Source organism: Ipomoea nil, unplaced genomic scaffold (assembly GCF_001879475.1).
Source record: "Ipomoea nil cultivar Tokyo-kokei standard unplaced genomic scaffold, Asagao_1.1 scaffold3170, whole genome shotgun sequence".
NCBI classification, from domain to species: Eukaryota; Viridiplantae; Streptophyta; class Magnoliopsida; order Solanales; family Convolvulaceae; genus Ipomoea; species Ipomoea nil.
In genome coordinates, this window is record NW_017619598.1 from 2377402 (window position 1) to 2393284 (window position 15883).

A 15883-nucleotide genomic window follows, 5' to 3' on the forward strand; every position below is an offset into this window, starting at 1 on the left:
GTGGCTGTAGTTTAGTGGTAAGAATTCCACGTTGTGGCCGTGGAGACCTGGGCTCAAATCCCAGCAGCCACATCACTGTACTTGTGTTTTTTGTTGTCGGAAGAATCACAAGAAGGTAGCTGATTCACTCAAGTGTGAATGATATACGATAACGTTTTTATATTTATATTTATATTATTTTCAAATTTAAAATAACGTTATGGGTTTATTATCACGCCTTGTGATTGTCTTGTTGATTCGCCAACTGTTTGACCAACTTGATTGGGATTACCTCCAATGTCAATCAAAACTAACCAATATATACCAATTCTCTCACCTCTTTCACTACTCACTAGTCATTACCGTAAGCACCTTAGAGGTCCAGCCAACTGCAAAATCCTATCCCAAATTTCCCTATGAAGTGCAGTGTATGAATGTCATATAAATCAATATTAGGGATTATATTTTCTTAAGAAAATTAAAACAAATAAATAAAAGTTTCACCCTAGACAATGTATTTTATATATAATTGGGGTTGAACTTTAAAAAAAAAATAGTTAGAAGGAAATATTGGATGGACGGGATGACAGATATGAGAATTCGAAACGTTCTAAAAAATCGTTGGCTGAAGTGAATATTGGATGAATGGGATATTACATTAGAGAACTTGAAACGTTCTCAAAAATGTTTGGCGGAAGAAAATACTGGATGGATGTGATAATAAATTTTAGAACTTGAAATTTTCTAAGAAATCTTTGGTGGAAGGGAATATCGAATGAATGAGATTATAAATCTGAGAACTTGAAACGTTCTCAAAAATCTTTGGCGGAAGGGAATATTGAATGGATGGGATGAGAAATTTAAGAAATTGAAATGTTCTCAAATATTATTTGCGGAAGGAAATACTAGATGGATGGGATAATAAATTTGAGAACTTGAAATATTCTCAAAAGACTAGCAAAACAAAACGACAGCAGAGACATCTACCAAATAATTAAACAGAATATCAAGACACTATGAAAAATCAAATGCGCAATCAGGAAATGCTAAACACAAAAGTACAAAAGAAAATAGAAGCACAAAATGAACAAGGCAGAAGAACAGAATAAGCGGACTTGAAATCGCCAGTTATATAGTTTCCATTGATACAAAGTGACTTGGGCCGAACAGTGGCTGTAGTTTAGTGGTAAGAATTCCACGTTGTGGCCGTGGAGACTTGGGCTCGAATCCCAGCAGCCACATCACTCTACATGTGTTATTTTGTTGTTTTAAACAAAATGGAAATGCGATTGACGATAACAACATTTTGGGTGACGGAAGAATCACAAGAAGGTAGCTGATTCACTCAAGTGTGAATGATATACGATAACGTTTTTATATTTATATTTATATTAGTTTCAAATTTATAATAACGTTATGGGTTTATTATCACGCCTTGTGATTGTCTTGTTGTTATATCTAGCAAAGGATCATAAGAAGGTAGTTGGTCAGTTCAAACCGAGAATGCCAATTGACAATTCTGATTCGTCAACTGTTCGACCAACTTGATTGGGATTACCTCCAATGTCAATCAAAACTAACCAATATATACCAATTCTCTCACCTCTTTCATTACTCACTAGTCATTACCGTAAGCACCTTAGATGTCCAGCCAACTGCAAAATCCTAGCCCAAATTTCCCTACGAAGTGCAGGGTATGAATGCCGTATAAATCAATATTAGGAATTATATTTTGTTAAGAAAATTAAAACAAATAAATAAAAGTTTCACCCCAGACAATGTATTTTATATATGATTGGGGTTGAACTTTAAAAAAAATAGTTAGAAGGAAATATTGGATGGACGGGATGACAAATATGAGAATTTGAAACGTTCTAAAAAATCGTTGGCTGAAGGGAATATTGGATGAATGGGATATTACATTAGAGAACTTGAAACGTTCTCAAAAATCTTTGGCGGAAGAAAATACTGGATGGATGTGATAATAAATTTTAGAACTTGAAATTTTCTAAGAAATCTTTGGTGGAAGGGAATATCGAATGAATGAGATTATAAATCTGAGAACTTGAAACGTTCTCAAAAATCTCTGGCGGAAGGGAATATTGAATGGATGGGATGAGAAATTTAAGAAATTGAAATGTTCTCAAAAATTATTTGCGGAAGGAAATACTAGATGGATGGGATAATAAATTTGAGAATTTGAAATGTTCTCAAAAGACTAGCAAAACAAAACGACAGCAGAGACATCTACCAAATAATTAAACAGAATATCAAGACACTATGAAAAATCGAATGCGCAATCAGGAAATGCTAAAAACAAAAGTACAGAAGAAAATAGAAGCACAAAATGAACAAGGCAGAAGAGCAGAATAAGCGGACTTGAAATCGTCAGTTATATAGCTTCTAGTGATACAAAGAGACTTGGGCCGAACAGTGGCTGTAGTTTAGTGGTAAGAATTCTACGTTGTGGCCGTGGAGACCTGGGCTCAAATCCCAGCAGCCACATCACTGTACTTGTGTTTTTTGTTGTCGGAAGAATCACAAGAAGGTAGCTGATTCACTCAAGTGTGAATGATATACGATAACGTTTTTATATTTATATTTATATTATTTTCAAATTTAAAATAACGTTATGGGTTTATTATCACGCCTTGTGATTGTCTTGTTGATTCGCCAACTGTTCGGCCAACTTGATTGGGATTTCCTCCAATGTCAATCAAAACTAACCAATATATACCAATTCTCTCACCTCTTTCACTACTCACTAGTCATTACCGTAAGCACCTTAGAGGTCCAGCCAACTGCAAAATCCTAGCCCAAATTTCCCTATGAAGTGTAGGGTATGAATGTCATATAAATCAATATTAGGGATTATATTTTCTTAAGAAAATTAAAACAAATAAATAAAAGTTTCACCCTAGACAATGTATTTTATATATAATTGGGGTTGAACTTCAAAAAAAAAATAGTTAGAAAGAAATATTGGATGGACTGGATGACAGATATGAGAATTCGAAACGTTCTAAAAAATCGTTGGCTGAAGTGAATATTGGATGAATGGGATATTACATTAGAGAACTTGAAACGTTCTCAAAAATGTTTGGCGGAAGAAAATACTGGATGGATGTGATAATAAATTTTAGAACTTGAAATTTTCTAAGAAATCTTTGGTGGAAGGGAATATCGAATGAATGAGATTATAAATCTGAGAACTTGAAACGTTCTCAAAAATCTTTGGTGGAAGGGAATATTGAATGGATGGGATGAGAAATTTAAGAAATTGAAATGTTCTCAAAAATTATTTGCGGAAGGAAATACTAGATGGATGGGATAATAAATTTGAGAACTTGAAATATTCTCAAAAGACTAGCAAAACAAAACGACAGCAGAGACATCTACCAAATAATTAAACAGAATATCCAGACACTATGAAAAATCAAATGCGGAATCAGGAAATGCTAAACACAAAAGTACAAAAGAAAATAGAAGCACAAAATGAACAAGGCAGAAGAGCAGAATAAGCGGACTTGAAATCGCCAGTTATATAGTTTCCAGTGATACAAAGTGACTTGGGTCGAACAGTGGCTGTAGTTTAGTGGTAAGAATTCCACGTTGTGGCCGTGGAGACCTGGGCTCGAATCCCAGCAGCCACATCACTCTACATGTGTTATTTTGTTGTTTTAAACAAAATGGAAATGCGATTGACGATAACAACATTTTGGGTGACGGAAGAATCACAAGAAGGTAGCTGATTCACTCAAGTGTGAATGATATACGATAACGTTTTTATATTTATATTTATATTAGTTTCAAATTTATAATAACGTTATGGGTTTATTATCACGCCTTGTGATTGTCTTGTTGTTATATCTAGCAAAGGATCATAAGAAGGTAGTTGGTCAGTTCAAACCGAGAATGCCAATTGACAATTCTGATTCGTCAACTGTTCGACCAACTTGATTGGGATTACCTCCAATGTCAATCAAAACTAACCAATATATACCAATTCTCTCACCTCTTTCATTACTCACTAGTCATTACCGTAAGCACCTTAGATGTCCAGCCAACTGCAAAATCCTAGCCCAAATTTCCCTACGAAGTGCAGGGTATGAATGCCGTATAAATCAATATTAGGAATTATATTTTGTTAAGAAAATTAAAACAAATAAATAAAAGTTTCACCCCAGACAATGTATTTTATATATGATTGGGGTTGAACTTTAAAAAAAATAGTTAGAAGGAAATATTGGATGGACGGGATGACAAATATGAGAATTTGAAACGTTCTAAAAAATCGTTGGCTGAAGGGAATATTGGATGAATGGGATATTACATTAGAGAACTTGAAACGTTCTCAAAAATCTTTGGCGGAAGAAAATACTGGATGGATGTGATAATAAATTTTAGAACTTGAAATTTTCTAAGAAATCTTTGGTGGAAGGGAATATCGAATGAATGAGATTATAAATCTGAGAACTTGAAACGTTCTCAAAAATCTCTGGCGGAAGGGAATATTGAATGGATGGGATGAGAAATTTAAGAAATTGAAATGTTCTCAAAAATTATTTGCGGAAGGAAATACTAGATGGATGGGATAATAAATTTGAGAATTTGAAATGTTCTCAAAAGACTAGCAAAACAAAACGACAGCAGAGACATCTACCAAATAATTAAACAGAATATCAAGACACTATGAAAAATCAAATGCGCAATCAGGAAATGCTAAAAACAAAAGTACAGAAGAAAATAGAAGCACAAAATGAACAAGGCAGAAGAGCAGAATAAGCGGACTTGAAATCGTCAGTTATATAACTTCAAGTGATACAAAGAGACTTGGGCCGAACAGTGGCTGTAGTTTAGTGGTAAGAATTCCACGTTGTGGCCGTGGAGACCTGGGCTCAAATCCCAGCAGCCACATCACTGTACTTGTGTTTTTTGTTGTCGGAAGAATCACAAGAAGGTAGCTGATTCACTCAAGTGTGAATGATATACGATAACGTTTTTATATTTATATTTATATTATTTTCAAATTTAAAATAACGTTATGGGTTTATTATCACGCCTTGTGATTGTCTTGTTGATTCGCCAACTGTTTGACCAACTTGATTGGGATTACCTCCAATGTCAATCAAAACTAACCAATATATACCAATTCTCTCACCTCTTTCACTACTCACTAGTCATTACCGTAAGCACCTTAGAGGTCCAGCCAACTGCAAAATCCTATCCCAAATTTCCCTATGAAGTGCAGTGTATGAATGTCATATAAATCAATATTAGGGATTATATTTTCTTAAGAAAATTAAAACAAATAAATAAAAGTTTCACCCTAGACAATGTATTTTATATATAATTGGGGTTGAACTTTAAAAAAAAAATAGTTAGAAGGAAATATTGGATGGACGGGATGACAGATATGAGAATTCGAAACGTTCTAAAAAATCGTTGGCTGAAGTGAATATTGGATGAATGGGATATTACATTAGAGAACTTGAAACGTTCTCAAAAATGTTTGGCGGAAGAAAATACTGGATGGATGTGATAATAAATTTTAGAACTTGAAATTTTCTAAGAAATCTTTGGTGGAAGGGAATATCGAATGAATGAGATTATAAATCTGAGAACTTGAAACGTTCTCAAAAATCTTTGGCGGAAGGGAATATTGAATGGATGGGATGAGAAATTTAAGAAATTGAAATGTTCTCAAATATTATTTGCGGAAGGAAATACTAGATGGATGGGATAATAAATTTGAGAACTTGAAATATTCTCAAAAGACTAGCAAAACAAAACGACAGCAGAGACATCTACCAAATAATTAAACAGAATATCAAGACACTATGAAAAATCAAATGCGCAATCAGGAAATGCTAAACACAAAAGTACAAAAGAAAATAGAAGCACAAAATGAACAAGGCAGAAGAACAGAATAAGCGGACTTGAAATCGCCAGTTATATAGTTTCCATTGATACAAAGTGACTTGGGCCGAACAGTGGCTGTAGTTTAGTGGTAAGAATTCCACGTTGTGGCCGTGGAGACTTGGGCTCGAATCCCAGCAGCCACATCACTCTACATGTGTTATTTTGTTGTTTTAAACAAAATGGAAATGCGATTGACAATAACAACATTTTGGGTGACGGAAGAATCACAAGAAGGTAGCTGATTCACTCAAGTGTGAATGATATACGATAACGTTTTTATATTTATATTTATATTAGTTTCAAATTTATAATAACGTTATGGGTTTATTATCACGCCTTGTGATTGTCTTGTTGTTATATCTAGCAAAGGATCATAAGAAGGTAGTTGGTCAGTTCAAACCGAGAATGCCAATTGACAATTCTGATTCGTCAACTGTTCGACCAACTTGATTGGGATTACCTCCAATGTCAATCAAAACTAACCAATATATACCAATTCTCTCACCTCTTTCATTACTCACTAGTCATTACCGTAAGCACCTTAGATGTCCAGCCAACTGCAAAATCCTAGCCCAAATTTCCCTACGAAGTGCAGGGTATGAATGCCGTATAAATCAATATTAGGAATTATATTTTGTTAAGAAAATTAAAACAAATAAATAAAAGTTTCACCCCAGACAATGTATTTTATATATGATTGGGGTTGAACTTTAAAAAAATAGTTAGAAGGAAATATTGGATGGACGGGATGACAAATATGAGAATTTGAAACGTTCTAAAAAATCGTTGGCTGAAGGGAATATTGGATGAATGGGATATTACATTAGAGAACTTGAAACGTTCTCAAAAATCTTTGGCGGAAGAAAATACTGGATGGATGTGATAATAAATTTTAGAACTTGAAATTTTCTAAGAAATCTTTGGTGGAAGGGAATATCGAATGAATGAGATTATAAATCTGAGAACTTGAAACGTTCTCAAAAATCTCTGGCGGAAGGGAATATTGAATGGATGGGATGAGAAATTTAAGAAATTGAAATGTTCTCAAAAATTATTTGCGGAAGGAAATACTAGATGGATGGGATAATAAATTTGAGAATTTGAAATGTTCTCAAAAGACTAGCAAAACAAAACGACAGCAGAGACATCTACCAAATAATTAAACAGAATATCAAGACACTATGAAAAATCGAATGCGCAATCAGGAAATGCTAAAAACAAAAGTACAGAAGAAAATAGAAGCACAAAATGAACAAGGCAGAAGAGCAGAATAAGCGGACTTGAAATTGTCAGTTATATAGCTTCTAGTGATACAAAGAGACTTGGGCCGAACAGTGGCTGTAGTTTAGTGGTAAGAATTCTACGTTGTGGCCGTGGAGACCTGGGCTCAAATCCCAGCAGCCACATCACTGTACTTGTGTTTTTTGTTGTCGGAAGAATCACAAGAAGGTAGCTGATTCACTCAAGTGTGAATGATATACGATAACGTTTTTATATTTATATTTATATTATTTTCAAATTTAAAATAACGTTATGGGTTTATTATCACGCCTTGTGATTGTCTTGTTGATTCGCCAACTGTTCGGCCAACTTGATTGGGATTTCCTCCAATGTCAATCAAAACTAACCAATATATACCAATTCTCTCACCTCTTTCACTACTCACTAGTCATTACCGTAAGCACCTTAGAGGTCCAGCCAACTGCAAAATCCTAGCCCAAATTTCCCTATGAAGTGCAGGGTATGAATGTCATATAAATCAATATTAGGGATTATATTTTCTTAAGAAAATTAAAACAAATAAATAAAAGTTTCACCCTAGACAATGTATTTTATATATAATTGGGGTTGAACTTTAAAAAAAAAATAGTTAGAAAGAAATATTGGATGGACGGGATGACAGATATGAGAATTCGAAACGTTCTAAAAAATCGTTGGCTGAAGTGAATATTGGATGAATGGGATATTACATTAGAGAACTTGAAACGTTCTCAAAAATGTTTGGCGGAAGAAAATACTGGATGGATGTGATAATAAATTTTAGAACTTGAAATTTTCTAAGAAATCTTTGGTGGAAGGGAATATCGAATGAATGAGATTATAAATCTGAGAACTTGAAACGTTCTCAAAAATCTTTGGCGGAAGGGAATATTGAATGGATGGGATGAGAAATTTAAGAAATTGAAATGTTCTCAAAAATTATTTGCGGAAGGAAATACTAGATGGATGGGATAATAAATTTGAGAACTTGAAATATTCTCAAAAGACTAGCAAAACAAAACGACAGCAGAGACATCTACCAAATAATTAAACAGAATATCCAGACACTATGAAAAATCAAATGCGGAATCAGGAAATGCTAAACACAAAAGTACAAAAGAAAATAGAAGCACAAAATGAACAAGGCAGAAGAGCAGAATAAGCGGACTTGAAATCGCCAGTTATATAGTTTCCAGTGATACAAAGTGACTTGGGTCGAACAGTGGCTGTAGTTTAGTGGTAAGAATTCCACGTTGTGGCCGTGGAGACCTGGGCTCGAATCCCAGCAGCCACATCACTCTACATGTGTTATTTTGTTGTTTTAAACAAAATGGAAATGCGATTGACGATAACAACATTTTGGGTGACGGAAGAATCACAAGAAGGTAGCTGATTCACTCAAGTGTGAATGATATACGATAACGTTTTTATATTTATATTTATATTAGTTTCAAATTTATAATAACGTTATGGGTTTATTATCACGCCTTGTGATTGTCTTGTTGTTAGATCTAGCAAAGGATCATAAGAAGGTAGTTGGTCAGTTCAAACCGAGAATGCCAATTGACAATTCTGATTCGTCAACTGTTCGACCAACTTGATTGGGATTACCTCCAATGTCAATCAAAACTAACCAATATATACCAATTCTCTCACCTCTTTCACTACTCACTAGTCATTACCGTAAGCACCTTAGATGTCCAGCCAACTGCAAAATCCTAGCCCAAATTTCCTTACGAAGTGCAGGGTATGAATGTCGTATAAATCAATATTAGGAATTATATTTTGTTAAGAAAATTAAAACAAATAAATAAAAGTTTCACCCCAGACAATGTATTTTATATATGATTGGGGTTGAACTTTAAAAAAAATAGTTAGAAGGAAATATTGGATGGACGGGATGACAAATATGAGAATTTGAAACGTTCTAAAAAATCGTTGGCTGAAGGGAATATTGGATGAATGGGATATTACATTAGAGAACTTGAAACGTTCTCAAAAATCTTTGGCGGAAGAAAATACTGGATGGATGTGATAATAAATTTTAGAACTTGAAATTTTCTAAGAAATCTTTGGTGGAAGGGAATATCGAATGAATGAGATTATAAATCTGAGAACTTGAAACGTTCTCAAAAATCTCTGGCGGAAGGGAATATTGAATGGATGGGATGAGAAATTTAAGAAATTGAAATGTTCTCAAAAATTATTTGCGGAAGGAAATACTAGATGGATGGGATAATAAATTTGAGAATTTGAAATGTTCTCAAAAGACTAGCAAAACAAAACGACAGCAGAGACATCTACCAAATAATTAAACAGAATATCAAGACACTATGAAAAATCGAATGCGCAATCAGGAAATGCTAAAAACAAAAGTACAGAAGAAAATAGAAGCACAAAATGAACAAGGCAGAAGAGCAGAATAAGCGGACTTGAAATTGTCAGTTATATAGCTTCTAGTGATACAAAGAGACTTGGGCCGAACAGTGGCTGTAGTTTAGTGGTAAGAATTCTACGTTGTGGCCGTGGAGACCTGGGCTCAAATCCCAGCAGCCACATCACTGTACTTGTGTTTTTTGTTGTCGGAAGAATCACAAGAAGGTAGCTGATTCACTCAAGTGTGAATGATATACGATAACGTTTTTATATTTATATTTATATTATTTTCAAATTTAAAATAACGTTATGGGTTTATTATCACGCCTTGTGATTGTCTTGTTGATTCGCCAACTGTTCGGCCAACTTGATTGGGATTTCCTCCAATGTCAATCAAAACTAACCAATATATACCAATTCTCTCACCTCTTTCACTACTCACTAGTCATTACCGTAAGCACCTTAGAGGTCCAGCCAACTGCAAAATCCTAGCCCAAATTTCCCTATGAAGTGCAGGGTATGAATGTCATATAAATCAATATTAGGGATTATATTTTCTTAAGAAAATTAAAACAAATAAATAAAAGTTTCACCCTAGACAATGTATTTTATATATAATTGGGGTTGAACTTTAAAAAAAAAATAGTTAGAAAGAAATATTGGATGGACGGGATGACAGATATGAGAATTCGAAACGTTCTAAAAAATCGTTGGCTGAAGTGAATATTGGATGAATGGGATATTACATTAGAGAACTTGAAACGTTCTCAAAAATGTTTGGCGGAAGAAAATACTGGATGGATGTGATAATAAATTTTAGAACTTGAAATTTTCTAAGAAATCTTTGGTGGAAGGGAATATCGAATGAATGAGATTATAAATCTGAGAACTTGAAACGTTCTCAAAAATCTTTGGCGGAAGGGAATATTGAATGGATGGGATGAGAAATTTAAGAAATTGAAATGTTCTCAAAAATTATTTGCGGAAGGAAATACTAGATGGATGGGATAATAAATTTGAGAACTTGAAATATTCTCAAAAGACTAGCAAAACAAAACGACAGCAGAGACATCTACCAAATAATTAAACAGAATATCCAGACACTATGAAAAATCAAATGCGCAATCAGGAAATGCTAAACACAAAAGTACAAAAGAAAATAGAAGCACAAAATGAACAAGGCAGAAGAGCAGAATAAGCGGACTTGAAATCGCCAGTTATATAGTTTCCAGTGATACAAAGTGACTTGGGTCGAACAGTGGCTGTAGTTTAGTGGTAAGAATTCCACGTTGTGGCCGTGGAGACCTGGGCTCGAATCCCAGCAGCCACATCACTCTACATGTGTTATTTTGTTGTTTTAAACAAAATGGAAATGCGATTGACGATAACAACATTTTGGGTGACGGAAGAATCACAAGAAGGTAGCTGATTCACTCAAGTGTGAATGATATACGATAACGTTTTTATATTTATATTTATATTAGTTTCAAATTTATAATAACGTTATGGGTTTATTATCACGCCTTGTGATTGTCTTGTTGTTAGATCTAGCAAAGGATCATAAGAAGGTAGTTGGTCAGTTCAAACCGAGAATGCCAATTGACAATTCTGATTCGTCAACTGTTCGACCAACTTGATTGGGATTACCTCCAATGTCAATCAAAACTAACCAATATATACCAATTCTCTCACCTCTTTCACTACTCACTAGTCATTACCGTAAGCACCTTAGATGTCCAGCCAACTGCAAAATCCTAGCCCAAATTTCCTTACGAAGTGCAGGGTATGAATGCCGTATAAATCAATATTAGGAATTATATTTTGTTAAGAAAATTAAAACAAATAAATAAAAGTTTCACCCCAGACAATGTATTTTATATATGATTGGGGTTGAACTTTAAAAAAAATAGTTAGAAGGAAATATTGGATGGACGGGATGACAAATATGAGAATTTGAAACGTTCTAAAAAATCGTTGGCTGAAGGGAATATTGGATGAATGGGATATTACATTAGAGAACTTGAAACGTTCTCAAAAATGTTTGGCGGAAGAAAATACTGGATGGATGTGATAATAAATTTTAGAACTTGAAATTTTCTAAGAAATCTTTGGTGGAAGGGAATATCGAATGAACGAGATTATAAATCTGAGAACTTCAAACGTTCTCAAAAATCTTTGGCGGAAGGGAATATTGAATGGATGGGATGAGAAATTTAAGAAATTAAAATGTTCTCAAAAATTATTTGCGGAAGGAAATACTAGATGGATGGGATAATAAATTTGAGAACTTGAAATATTCTCAAAAGACTAGCCAAACAAAACGACAGCAGAGACATCTACCAAATAATTAAACAGAATATCAAGACACTATGAAAAATCAAATGCGCAATCAGGAAATGCTAAACACAAAAGTACAGAAGAAAATAGAAGCACAAAATGAACATGGCAGAAGAGCAGAATAAGCGGACTTGAAATCGCCAGTTATATAACTTCCAGTGATACAAAGTGACTTGGGCCGAATAGTGGCTGCAGTTTAGTGGTAAGAATTCCACGTTGTGGCCGTGGAGACCTGGGCTCGAATCCCAACAGCCACATCACTCTACATGTTTTATTTTGTTGTTTTAAACAAAATGGAAATGCAATTGACGATAACAACATTTTGGGTGACGGAAGAATCACAAGAAGGTAGTTGATTCACTCAAGTGTGAATGATATACGATAACGTTTTTATATTTATATTTATATTATTTTCAAATTTATAATTACGTTATGGGTTTATTATCACGCCTTGTGATTGTCTTGTTGTTATATCTGGCAAAGGATCATAAGAAGGTAGTTGGTCAGTTCAAACCGAGAATGCCAATTGACAATTCTGATTCGCCAACTGTTCGACCAACTTGATTGGGATTACCTCCAATGTCAATCAAAACTAACCAATATATACCAATTCTCTCACCTCTTTCACTACTCACTCGTCATTACCGTAAGCACCTTAGAGGTCCAGTCAACTGCAAAATCCTAGCCCAAATTTCCCTACGAAGTGCAGGGTATGAATGCCGTATAAATCAATATTAGGAATTATATTTTGTTAAGAAACTTAAAACAAATAAATAAAAGTTTCACCCTAGACAATGTATTTAATATATGATTGGGGTTGAACTTAAAAAAAAAAATAGTTGGAAAGAAATAGTGGATGGACGGGATGAAAAATATGAGAATTTGAAACGTTCTAAAAAATCGTTGGCTGAAGGGAATATTGGACGGATGGGATATTACATTTGAGAACTTGAAAGGTTCTCAAAAATCTTTGGCGGAAGAAAATACTGGATGGATGTGATAATAAATTTTAGAACTTGAAATGTTCTCAGAAATCTTTGGTGGAAGGGAATATCGAATGAATGAGATTATAAATCTGAGAACTTGAAACGTTCTCAAAAATCTTTGGCGGAAGGGAATATTGAATGGATGGGATGAGAAATTTAAGAAATTGAAACGTTGTCAAAAATTGTTTGCGGAAGGAAATACTAGATGGATGGGATAATAAATTTGAGAATTTGAAATGTTCCCAAAAGACTAGCAAAACAAAACGACAGCAGAGACATCTACCAAATAATTAAACAGAATATCAGGACACTATGAAAAATCAAATGCGCAATCAGGAAATGCTAAAAACAAAAGTACAGAAGAAAATAGAAGCACAAAACGAACAAGGCAGAAGAGCAGAATAAGCGGACTTGAAATCGCCAGTTATATTGCTTCCAGTGCTACAAAGAGACTTGGGCCGAACAGTGGCTGTAGTTTAGTGGTAAGAATTCCACGTTGTGGCCGTGGAGACCTGGGCTCGAATCCCAACAGCCACATCACTGTACTTGTGTTTTTTGTTGTCGGAAGAATCACAAGAAGGTAGCTGATTCACTCAAGTGTGAATGATATACGATAACATTTTTATATTTATATTTATATTATTTTCAAATTTATAATAACGTTATGGGTTTATTAGGCAAATTATTGTATGGACCATGGTTCACACAATGTTACGTGGACCATAATAAAAAGTACATTTTCAATATACTAAATGTACATTATTTTTATACTGAATATACATTACATAATATGGTTTGGGTTTGGGCTTCACTGGAAGTAACTCCAAAGATAAGACAGTATTTGTCAAAGCATCTGGACCTGATCCAGAAGACATCCCTGAGTCCAGCACAATGAAACGCTCCTATGGTACAGTAAGCGCAAATAAGATACATTATAAACTATATAATTCTGTTTGCCACTATTGCAGGTTACGCGGTCATACCAGACCTGAATGCTACTATTTCTACAAGGATCAAAGGATCGAGAAGTTCAAGCACAAGAACATACAACCGTTCACAAAACAAATTTGGGTTAAAAAGACTGATTATATTTCGTTTGTTTCGTTTCACTCTAAAAGTGCAGGAAGAGAAGAGAAATGGTACTTTGACAGCGGATGTTCCCGTCACATGACAGGAAATGTCAAATTCCTTAACATCGTAAATACCTGTAAAGGTGAATTTACCTTTGGTGACGGTGTCAAAGGCCAGGTGACTGGCGTAGGCACTCTGAATGTAGCTGGTTTGCCAAAACTGGACAAAGTGTTGCTTGTCCGTGGTCTTCATGCTAATCTTATCAGCATAAGTCAATTATGCGACCAAAACTGGAACGTATGCTTCGCTAAAAATAGCTGCAGTGTGATGGACAAAACAAATCAATGCGTTATGGAAGGTAAAAGGTCAACTGACAATTGCTATATTCTAACTAACATATCTTCTATTGCAAGACCAACATGAATGAAGCCGAGCTATGGCATCAAAAATAAATAAATAAATAAAAGGGGTCATCTAAGTTATAGACTCCTTGATAAACTTGTAAAAGTAGAAGCTGTTCGTGGTTTACCCAAGATGAAAGTCGAGTCAACTATCTGCGGTGCCTGTCAAGATGGTAAGCAAACCAAATAATCTCATCCAGCTCAACATACCATAAACACAAGTCGGTGCCTAGAATTGATCCACATGGATCTCGTTGGTCCAACTCAAACAGAAAGCTTCAGAGGTAAGAAATACATACTGGTATGTGTCGATGACTTTTCACGTTTTTCGTGGGTAATCTTTCTCAGGGAAAAATCCGAAGCACCTAAAGTATTCAAAACACTGTGATTAAAACTCCAAAAAGAAAGAAATGAATCCATTGTTCGAATCCGAAGTGATCACGATAGAGATTTCGAAAACAAGCTGTTCGATGACTTCTATATCCAATCAGGAATCACTCATGAGTATTCAGCCCCAAAGACTCCTCAGCAAATGGGAATGGTTTTATTAAACGCCAAAGGATTACCACAGAAGTTCTGGGCAGAGGCTGTAAACACAGCATGTCACATCATCAACCGAGTCTACCTTCGTCCAGGCATAACACAAACACCATACGAATTATGGAAAGGTAAAAAGCCGAACATTACATATTTTCACATTTTAGGCTCACGATGTTTTATATTGAAAGATAGGAATCCAGTCTCAAAATTTGAACCAAAAAGCGACGAAGGAATCTTTCTCGGCTATTCAACAAATAACAGAGCCTACAGAGTATACAATAAGGTGATCAAAACCATCATGGTGTCCACAAATGTCGTAATCGATGATCAACCACATGAGATTATCGAAGTTACTCAACCTGACTCAGTGACAGATCCTGAAGCTAACCGCCCTAAATCCCCTGACGCTGGTACTCCGGAACCAGATCCTAGGTCATCTACCTCATCGCCCATATCTAATCAACCAGAACCTGAACCAGAGTCAGAATCAGACAACGATCGATATGACATTGACATTCCAACACGCATCCACAATAGATCACCCATCTTCAAAATTAATTTTGCCATCATCGCTGGTGATAAAGTTTACAGGTTCATCACTCTCTAATTCCTTTTGTTAATTCCTTGAATGTTTTTTTTGGGTGTATTTGCCTAATGTGTCTTGTGAATTACCTGAAAATTTTCCTATATCTAAAGCTAAGTTTTTATGTGTTCATTTACCTAATTTGGTTCCCTCTACTTCAATATCCTTGCATTTATCAATTCTTGACATTTCTTCATCTTTGCCAATGTAATATTCTGCAACTGTGATAGAATCTGCTTCAGGATAATAGACTTTACCTTTTGAATTAATGGTTCAGTTCCTACATGCTCTCACACTGCATATATGTTTTATTTGGAGTGTGTCTATGATTGATTTTCCTTATATTTTATCTATTTAAATTTTCTCGCAATTAGTCCTTTTTGTTGCCTACTACTCTATGTGTTTACTAAACTGGGGGTTAATTGTTT

General features: G+C 34.7%; 11 non-coding genes across 11 annotated transcripts; all 11 read left to right on the forward strand.

The window, feature by feature from the left end:
* On the forward strand, positions 1-72 carry TRNAH-GUG. The gene has a single exon. It is a non-coding gene; the product is annotated as a tRNA-His (tRNA).
* Positions 73-1148: 1076 nt separating this feature from the next.
* On the forward strand, positions 1149-1220 carry TRNAH-GUG. The gene has a single exon. It is a non-coding gene; the product is annotated as a tRNA-His (tRNA).
* A 1192-nt stretch (positions 1221-2412) lies between these two features.
* On the forward strand, positions 2413-2484 carry TRNAH-GUG. The gene has a single exon. It is a non-coding gene; the product is annotated as a tRNA-His (tRNA).
* A 1076-nt stretch (positions 2485-3560) lies between these two features.
* Positions 3561-3632, forward strand: TRNAH-GUG. Its single transcript has one exon. It is a non-coding gene; the product is annotated as a tRNA-His (tRNA).
* Positions 3633-4824: 1192 nt separating this feature from the next.
* On the forward strand, positions 4825-4896 carry TRNAH-GUG. The gene has a single exon. It is a non-coding gene; the product is annotated as a tRNA-His (tRNA).
* Positions 4897-5972: 1076 nt separating this feature from the next.
* On the forward strand, positions 5973-6044 carry TRNAH-GUG. The gene has a single exon. It is a non-coding gene; the product is annotated as a tRNA-His (tRNA).
* A 1191-nt stretch (positions 6045-7235) lies between these two features.
* Positions 7236-7307, forward strand: TRNAH-GUG. Its single transcript has one exon. It is a non-coding gene; the product is annotated as a tRNA-His (tRNA).
* A 1076-nt stretch (positions 7308-8383) lies between these two features.
* Positions 8384-8455, forward strand: TRNAH-GUG. Its single transcript has one exon. It is a non-coding gene; the product is annotated as a tRNA-His (tRNA).
* A 1192-nt stretch (positions 8456-9647) lies between these two features.
* On the forward strand, positions 9648-9719 carry TRNAH-GUG. Its single transcript has one exon. It is a non-coding gene; the product is annotated as a tRNA-His (tRNA).
* Positions 9720-10795: 1076 nt separating this feature from the next.
* Positions 10796-10867, forward strand: TRNAH-GUG. Its single transcript has one exon. It is a non-coding gene; the product is annotated as a tRNA-His (tRNA).
* A 2458-nt stretch (positions 10868-13325) lies between these two features.
* Positions 13326-13397, forward strand: TRNAH-GUG. The gene has a single exon. It is a non-coding gene; the product is annotated as a tRNA-His (tRNA).
* Positions 13398-15883: the final 2486 nt, after the last annotated feature.